The sequence below is a fragment of the Hipposideros armiger genome, unplaced genomic scaffold, assembly GCF_001890085.2.
Source record: "Hipposideros armiger isolate ML-2016 unplaced genomic scaffold, ASM189008v1 scaffold_221, whole genome shotgun sequence".
Classification (NCBI taxonomy): Eukaryota; Metazoa; Chordata; class Mammalia; order Chiroptera; family Hipposideridae; genus Hipposideros; species Hipposideros armiger.
In genome coordinates, this window is record NW_017731571.1 from 1,845,959 (window position 1) to 1,854,620 (window position 8,662).

An 8,662-nucleotide genomic window follows, 5' to 3' on the forward strand; every position below is an offset into this window, starting at 1 on the left:
TAACTCCAATTTAAGTTTTTTTTCTGTATTACCAAACAAAAATATTTTACCTTACAGTTTATACTCTATTTTGTTGTCTTAAATTTTAAACACAAATAGAAACTCCAAGTGGTCATATAGAATGGCAGAATGAAGTTACTCAAATTCTGTTTCTTGTCTAAAATCATTGGGCTATCAATCATGGTTTGTTTGAACATAGGGATGTGTAAGAAGAGAGGACCTCTAGACACCAGCCATACCTGAGTGAACTTCAATAATTCTGTGCCATTAAAAACTTACTTTTCATGTAATACACTCAAGACCCATCCTTGTTGTTGCAAATGGCATGTTTCATCTTTTTTTATGGCTGAGTAGTATTCCATTGTGCATGTACAGCACATTATCCAATCACCTGTCCATGGACACTTTGGTTGTTTCTATGTCTTGGTCATTATAAATTATTCTAAGTAAAATAAGTCAGATGGAAAAGGACAAAAAAAGTATAATTTCATTTATATGTGGAATATAATACAAAAAGTAATAAGCAACCTAACAAAACAAACTCATAGATACAGACAACAGAATGGTGGTTACCAGAGGGAAGAGAGGGTGTGGGGAGGACAAAGTGAGTAAAGGAGGTCAAATATAATATATAGTAATGGAAAGAGATGAGATTTTGGGTGGTGAACACACAACAGAGTATGCAGATGTCAAATTATAATGTTATACACCTGAAATTTATATGTTACTAATCATTGTTACCTCAATAAATTTAATTTAAAAAACTTACTCTTGAATTAAATACATGTATCAGAGCTCTCCATATGGATATCTCTATGTGATATCTTTATTGTAATTAATTCCCCAAACTACCTACTTATTAATAAGCTAGGTGCTTATTAAAGGATAAGGAATGATTCTACTTTTCTGAGGTACTTAGAGTAATCAAATTCATAGAGACAGAAAGTAGAATGATAGTCATCAGAGGCTGGGGGCAGAGGAATAGAAAGTTAGTTAGTATTTAATGGGTACAGAGTTTCAGTTTTGCAAGATGAAAACAGTTCTGCGGATGGATTTTGGTAATGGCTGCACAACAATGTAAGTAAATGAACTTAATGCCACTGAACTATACACTTAAAAATGGTTAAAATGGTAAATTTTGTACTTTATGTGGCATACTTTACCACAATTAAAAAAAAAAACTATTTTGGGGGAGGCCGGTTAGCTCAGTTGGTTAGAGCACAGTGCTCATAGCACCAAGGTTGCCAGTTTGATCCCCACATGGGCCACTGAGATGTGCCCTCCACAACTAGATTGAAACAACTACTTGACTTGAAGCTGATGGGTCCTGGAAAAGCACACTGTTCCCAAATCAATCAATCAATCAATACTATTAAAAAAAGATAAGTAATTAAAATGTGCTACCTTTAAGCTTATATGTTACGAAAAGCCAACAGGAATACAGTAATTCTTTAGAATTTAGACCAACGAAAGATTTTTTTCAGTAAGGAGAAAATAAATTTATCACAGGCCAGTGCACAACAATAACAAAAGACTTTCGGTTGATTTCATTATTGTTTGCGGATTCCCTGTAAACAATATGCCCCCTGACCCCCTGCACTCTGGAGAACATCTTCCTCTGCCTCACTCTTGGTATGCCACCACTGCTCTTTCATAGATAATAATCTTGGTCACACATGTCAAGATTAGAAACTTGGTTAAGTAGTGGGTTTTCCCAATCTCAGTTTACCCCAGCTAAAGCCCATCATCACCTCAGTCCCCACCCTTGCCCTAGATGATCACCCATCTCGCCTTCCTCTCTGTCAAACTCATTGCCACTCCTTCAGTCACCCAGACTTCAAAAATGATGCTTATTGTCATTTTGTTCCTCCCTTTCACCTCCACATCCCCCAATATGCAATTCCTACCAATTTTCCATTTGATTGACGCACATCCTGACTATACCCTCTACCGTGTTCAAATCCAAGCTTGCATCACTCCTTTTCTGTATTTATGTAACAGGTTCCCAGCCAAACTCCCTAAATTCAATTACTCTTTTTTCTCAAATGGATTTATTGTTCTGCCTAGGCTGATCTTACTTTGTGCTGCTTTCATCTCAAAACCTTCAATAGCAGCCTCTTTCCTGCCACACCAATGGGAAACTGACCTGCCTGCTCTCAAGGCTCTTCAAAGTATGGTTCCACCCGTTTACCAGAATTTCTCACAATTCATCTACTTCTGTTGGGCAGGACAATTCCTTCAATGCTTCACAAACTTGCCTTGTTCTTCCTGCCCCAGGACAATTGTTTACCCTTCTCTCCTCTACCCAGCCACCTTCTACTCACCCTGCAAAATTTCTTCTGATGCTATAACCTTAAGCAAGCTACATATCTCTCATGAAATTTTAAAAAGTCAAGGTGTTCCCTGTGCCAGAGATCTTCTAATGTCCTTCCAGGTCTGCCCTCCTCTCTTCTCCACCCAGCTGTTAGCCCAGGGAGGGGTTGACCAGTGGGGATTACCTCAGTAGACTCTTATTCTCTGAATTCTGATTGGAACTCTTACCTTCTAACTCCTTCTCTGAGGTCATTGTTCCTTTCAAGGTGACCTCTTCATGAAGAAGCCCCTCTGAATTCAGTAACTGCTCTTTCCCCTAATTCCCTCCAGCCTGGAATGGTAACAGTTGTGCTGCTACTACCCCAGAGCTATCGAATTATGCCCCATGATTCCCCCTCACTGCTGTCTCTGGAAAGAGTGAACCGTGAACAAATTGTTCTCAGATTACTTTATCTCTTGAATAGGAAACTCTAGAATCCCCAGCTCTTGAAAGCCCCATCGCTTTTCTCTTGGAACTCTGTATCAGATACGATGTGCATACCTCCTCAGATTCACTTGACCCCACTTGTCTCCTGTGACCTTGGTTGCTGACTCATAGAGACCCTGCCACCTCTGCCAACCACTACCCATTGCCACAGATGCCACAGCCACATCTGCCAGCACTGGCTATCTCCAAGCCTCCACCAAGGAAAGTGCAAGCTCCAACATGGTCTTCACTGCTCCTGCTCCAGTGGGAGCCACGGCAACTCTGATGCCTATGCCTGGTGGGACCCCAGTGGTTCTGGTCCCTCCCTTCACTTACAGATTTGGATGAAGTGCAAAGCTATAACACATGAGAACTGGCTTCCTCAGCAACTGCCCAAAGGTGCCTGGAGACACAGCCCAGAAGTGCAAGAACGCTAATACTCATGGGAAAACCTTGACCAATGAGGCAGGAGATAGAGGGAGAAAGAAAATGAATCCCTTCCCTTCCTCCCTTCAATGGATGCTGTGCTCTGTATGGCCTCTCTGAAGATATCCCATGGGACTAAGCAGCCTGATGGCTATTTTTTCCTGAAGCTGTGGCCACTTCAGTAATACATCTTCTTTTATGTGTTTCCCATTCTTTCCTGTTTCACTTCCTTCTTCCCTCTCTTCTCTCTTCCCTCACTTTCACTGCCCTGGGATGTACCTCCCATAAAACACTAGCACTTAGTCTCATGCTCCATTTTCTAGAAAGTCCAGTCTAAGAAAGATCCTAACTGATGCAATCCCTTCCAGCTCTATTCCTTCAACTTTATATTCCCTATGTCCGTATACAGCACTCTGTGCCACACGAGTGTGTCCTTAGTTACATTGAATGACCTGGTTTCTATTTTTTTGTGCCGTGATCTTATTGTACAACCAGGCTGTAAACTCTTTATGACCGAAGACCACATTCTATACAGTTCTGTTTGTATTGAAGAAGAGGGTATGTCCCAGTAACACACATTTTAATAATTCAACTAACTTCATTTGTAGAGGTAGAAATAGTACAGGAGTCCTAGGGTTTGGATTTTCACAGTAACAAGTGTTAGAAGGGAATTTCTTTCTTTTCTTTTCTCCAATGACATGGGGAAGCAGTAGGGTTTAGTGGGAAGGGCATATGAGCCTTGGGATCAGATGGACCTGGTTTCAAATCTCAGCTCAGCCATGTGCTAGTGGTGTGCCTTCACATTACTCACCCAACCTCTCAGAGTCTCAGTTCCCTAGTTAAATGTTAGTTTCCATTGTGTCTGAGATTCCCTTGCTTGACAATATGACACTTTGTAAGATAATGGCTCAGTGACACTTTGGCCACTTCTAAGTGAACAGACTTTGTAACTCTTGAGCACAGCCCTCCCCTGTCCACACCCTGGCTCTGGCTAACAGGAGACAGATCTGATCCACTCTGACCTTTGCTTTCTGGGCCTCAGCCACCAAAGCAAATGACGAAAGAGACTAGCACTACCCAACACACCTGCCAACTCAAGGTAAAGTTTAGTTGAAAAGATATTTCCTTTTAGAACATTTGGTATCACTTTGCTGAATTCACCATTTACTATGATTCTATTCATCCTAAACAGAAATAATAATGCCGAAACTGCAACACAGTTTACATGAAAAGGAGTTTGATTCCTACAGAGTTAGCTCATTGGAATGTGGCCATCTACCCACAACGGCACTCCACAGTTCTTAAGCACATGGCTGGCACCTAGCAACATTATTTGTCATTGTTCACGTTAATGAGCAGATCAGGACTTTATTTTCTTGTACCAAGCACCATCAACTCTCCTTTAACATCACCTTGATTTTGTCTCCATGTGTAGAAACTCTTCTCCCTGCATTCTTTACTCCAGAGCCTATTCTCACCGACAAAGGTCACATCTCATGACATCAATGGGAGACAGTATCCAGCCTCTCTGTATCAGTAGAAGAGAAACTTGATCAGCCTGGCCAGATAGTTCCTATCAATTTCCCACACCCTGAAGCTAACATGAATATAAGAAGCTGCCTTGCTTCTGCTCTGGAATTTCCCTGGCCCTGGGTAGCTGAAAAAGAAACAGTAAGCAGCAGACAACAGTGTGGTCTGGTGGCAAGATCCTGATGTCAGAAGTCAAGAGCTTTGGTTCCCATCCCTACTCTGCACACAATTAAATTTGGGCCTTAAGCAGATTCATAAACTTGCCATCATTCCATTTCTTTTCCTATAAAATGAGTCTTAAAGATTTCAGTGGCTGGAAGAAAACTGAGAAGTCATCTGGTTGTACCCCTCAATTTCCAGAGGAGAAAAGAAAAGCAGAAGGAGAGCCCCCTCCCCCCCTCCAATGGCAGAAATGGTTTGGGGGGAAGAGGCTTTGCCTAAGACCAATGCAAAACTCAGTTTAAATAAGATTGTTCTTATTAAAACATGTCCTTCCATAATCTCTGGGAAATAGTCTGTCAAAAAAATAAGATGTAAAACTATATATAAATTATGCTACCATGTGTGCATTTTGTTGTTGTTTTATAAAGAATGGTGTTATATGATCACATATGCTTGCATATGCATAGGATATCTTTGCTAGCAGCAGTTACTTCCAGAGGGCAGAACTGGTGGGGGGTGGGGAGTGGTCAGGAACAGGAGCGAGAGGCTGAAGAGGAGAATGAGGAAGGCGCTTGCCAAATCTTTCTGTTTGCTCTTGACTGATGGCCAGACGGAAAAAGGAACTTTGGGTTTCGGTAAGAAAAATCTGAATTAATTACCTTGTTCTTTCTCTTTCTTTCCTATGTAACTTAATTAAGAGAGAAACAATCAGGGCTTTCTTGCTCGGTGATCCTGGTAAGGACTCACAAATAAGTCCACTCAGGGAAGTTGTGAGAGGTACAGGGAGTCTCCTAGGCCTGAGTCACCACCACTTTGCCCTCTGTCCTATTTGGAAGCAAATCTTTGGCAAGACCCAAATTTCCAAGCAGAGGAAATACCTAGGCAGAAAGAGGGGAGGTGTGTATGTGTGGGGCTATGCCATTTTCTTTCTATACAAGTTCAAAAGTGCAGAGAAGACCTTGTCGGAATCAGGCGTTGCTATCCTGTATCCTCCATTATCATCAGGGCCTGGGGGCTCATAGTCCCCTTAGTCCTTCTAAACCGGAAGTCAACTCTACTCCTAGCTCCAAGCCTTCAGTAGTGCCCATTAACCCTCTTTTTCCTGAAAACGTTCTTTTTTTTCATCTCCTTGATGCCTTGGGAGATTAGGTTCAGAACAGTCCAGTCTATTAGACTTTATAAAGGGATTACTATAGTGGATCAAGGAAACACAAGACAATCTCCATTTTCTGAAGCTTTATATTCATGTAGGACAGAGCTTCATAGAGAGAAAATGTAGCATGAATTAAAGAAAAACAATAATAGCCAACGTTTGTAGAGCAAGTCCATATATTTTCTAGTCTTTAGTGTTATTTGTATGGCGACACAATCATTAGGCGAACTCGGGGCACGTCTGTAGACTTGGAGTTGAAACGTGAGAATGCCGCACTCTCTAGCTGACCCCAGTGTCTGTATTCCCCAGTTGGCTTCCATTGCATGGTCACCAGAAGTAGCAGGGTCTCATGAAATCAGCAGCCAGAAAGCCAGCTTTCACCACCTCTACCTCTGTAATGTCTGATGTGACAGGTGTCTCTGATTTGGTTAAGAATCAGAACTTAACCCAGCAGGAAAATAAAGGAAGCATGTACTTTGTTCTCATGTGTGATAGCACTGAGTGGTGTAGCTCACTCTGATTTTGAAGTGAGACAAAAGAGATTTCCCATATATCTAGATTAAACACAGATGACATGGGAAGAAACTGTTGTTCTTACAGAAGGATAAGTCAAACTCCAAACGTTGAGGGGCTAGCTGCTGCTCCCAGGGCTGAGGTTCTTTGTGCCCCAGAGTAAGGAACATGATTGCATGATGCCCTCTTCACACTCACTCCCTCCCCTGAGAAAGCAGAGCAGAAATACTGGTGAGGGTGCATATGGATTAATACTAAACTGTTTTGTATACAGCTGCTTTGCATCTCTCCTGTCTTTGACCCAAAGTGAACTGATGTGGGTGCCCACACCATGTTATTGTAATCATCATTTTCTCATGCATTTAAGATTAAATCGACATTTAAAAGTCTAACCCAGCTCTCTCCGATCTTGTAAGATGGCAGATGGAAAAGCAGAGAATCTGGACACGAAGGAGAAGAAACCTGAAGCAAGCAGGCTGATGCCGGTGGCAAGGTTAAGAAAGGTAACCTCCAGGCCAAGACGCCTAAGAAGGGGAAGCCCCACTGCAGCTGAAACTCTGTCCTGGTCAGAGGAATTGGCAGATGTTCCGGATCAGCTATGTGTTCCCTAAAGGAAGTTTTCAGCAGCTATATCCCAGGATTGAAAAGAAAAAGGAGAAGGTTCTTGTTACTGTCACAAAACCAGCTGGCGACAAGAATGGTGGCACCTGAGTAGTTACACTTCATAAAATGCCTAGATACGATCCTACTGAAGATGTGCCTTGAAAGCTGTTGAGCTATGGCGAGAAACCCTTCAGTCAGCATGTGAGAACACGGGGCCGGTATCAATCCAGGGACCATTCTGATCACCCTCACTGGGTTCCATAGAGGCGAGAGGGTGGTTTTCCTGAAGCAGATGAGCAGTGGCTTGCGACTTTTGACTGGACCTCTGTCCCTCAATCAAGTTCCTCTGCGTAGAACACACCAGAAATCTGTCATCACCACCTCCACCAAAATTGGTATCAGTGGTGTGAAAATTCCCCAACACCTCACTGATGTGTACTTCAAGAAGAAGAAGCCACGTAAGCCCAGACACAAGGAGGGTGAGATTTTCCACACAGAGGCAGAGGAATACGAGATTACAGAGCAGCACAAAGTTGATTAGAAAGTCGTGGGCTCGCAAATTTTGCCCAAAATCAAAGCTGTTCCTCAGCTCCAGGGCTACCTCCGCTTTGTGTTTGCTCTCACAAGTGAGGTTTATATTCAAAAACTGGTGGTGTAAATTTATTACGTAAAACCTAATTAAATGCCCTATCTGTTAAAAAAAGAAAAGGAAAAAAAAAAAGCCTAGCTCATAGGCAGAAGGTAAAACTGCAGGTAAACGCTTGGCCAAAACTTCTAATAATTCCAAAATGGAATGTGCTTCCTTTTAGCAGGGGGTGGCTAAGGAAGAGGGGTTAGGACCCTCTCTTACTTGTGTCCCCTGCAGGGGCCAGCACAGTTCTTTGCCCAGAGCAGATCCCCAAAAGGCCTCAATTTCCCACTAAATAAACAGCCTGCTCTCCCACTGGGTGCTTTCCCTCCTCACTGCCCACAGGGCTTGGCCCTGGACCCATAGCATCAAGCAACCTTTATTCCCAATCATATTGCAAACCACAAAAAAGAATTCCTCAGGCCCCCTAGAAAACACTGGCTTTCATATTGAGTTACACTACAGAAATTTGCTACCAATAAAAGATCAATTGGCTTCAGTCAGTCAGACAGTGAGCATGCAGCAGAGGGGAACACAAGGGGCTGATAGAAATCAGTCCCTCTGATTTCAGGCCCCACTGCAGTGCTTAGTGACATGGCAGACAGCTGGTAGAAACAGTGCTAGGGGCAGAGATGCAACGGCTGGTGCCCGGATGAAAACCATCTCTCCAATGCTGTGCAAATCCCCACTGGCTCCAGCAAATTCCTGGGAGACGGTCTTCATCATCTGTTTCAGGCTATTTTGCAGATCTCCAGGCAAACACAAGGGGAGTTGTGATAATAAGACACTCTAGCATTGGCCTTGTGATCTTCAACAAGCAAGCAGGTCTCCATGCCTATGTAACAAGGGGTGAGACAAGACGATCTCT

The 8,662-nt window shown here is 42.8% G+C and overlaps 1 pseudogene; it reads left to right on the top strand.

Annotated features, from left to right (window-relative positions):
• The first annotated feature begins 6,979 nt into the window (after positions 1 to 6,979).
• LOC109389099 (60S ribosomal protein L6 pseudogene) lies at positions 6,980 to 7,824 on the top strand (annotated as a pseudogene).
• Positions 7,825 to 8,662: the final 838 nt, after the last annotated feature.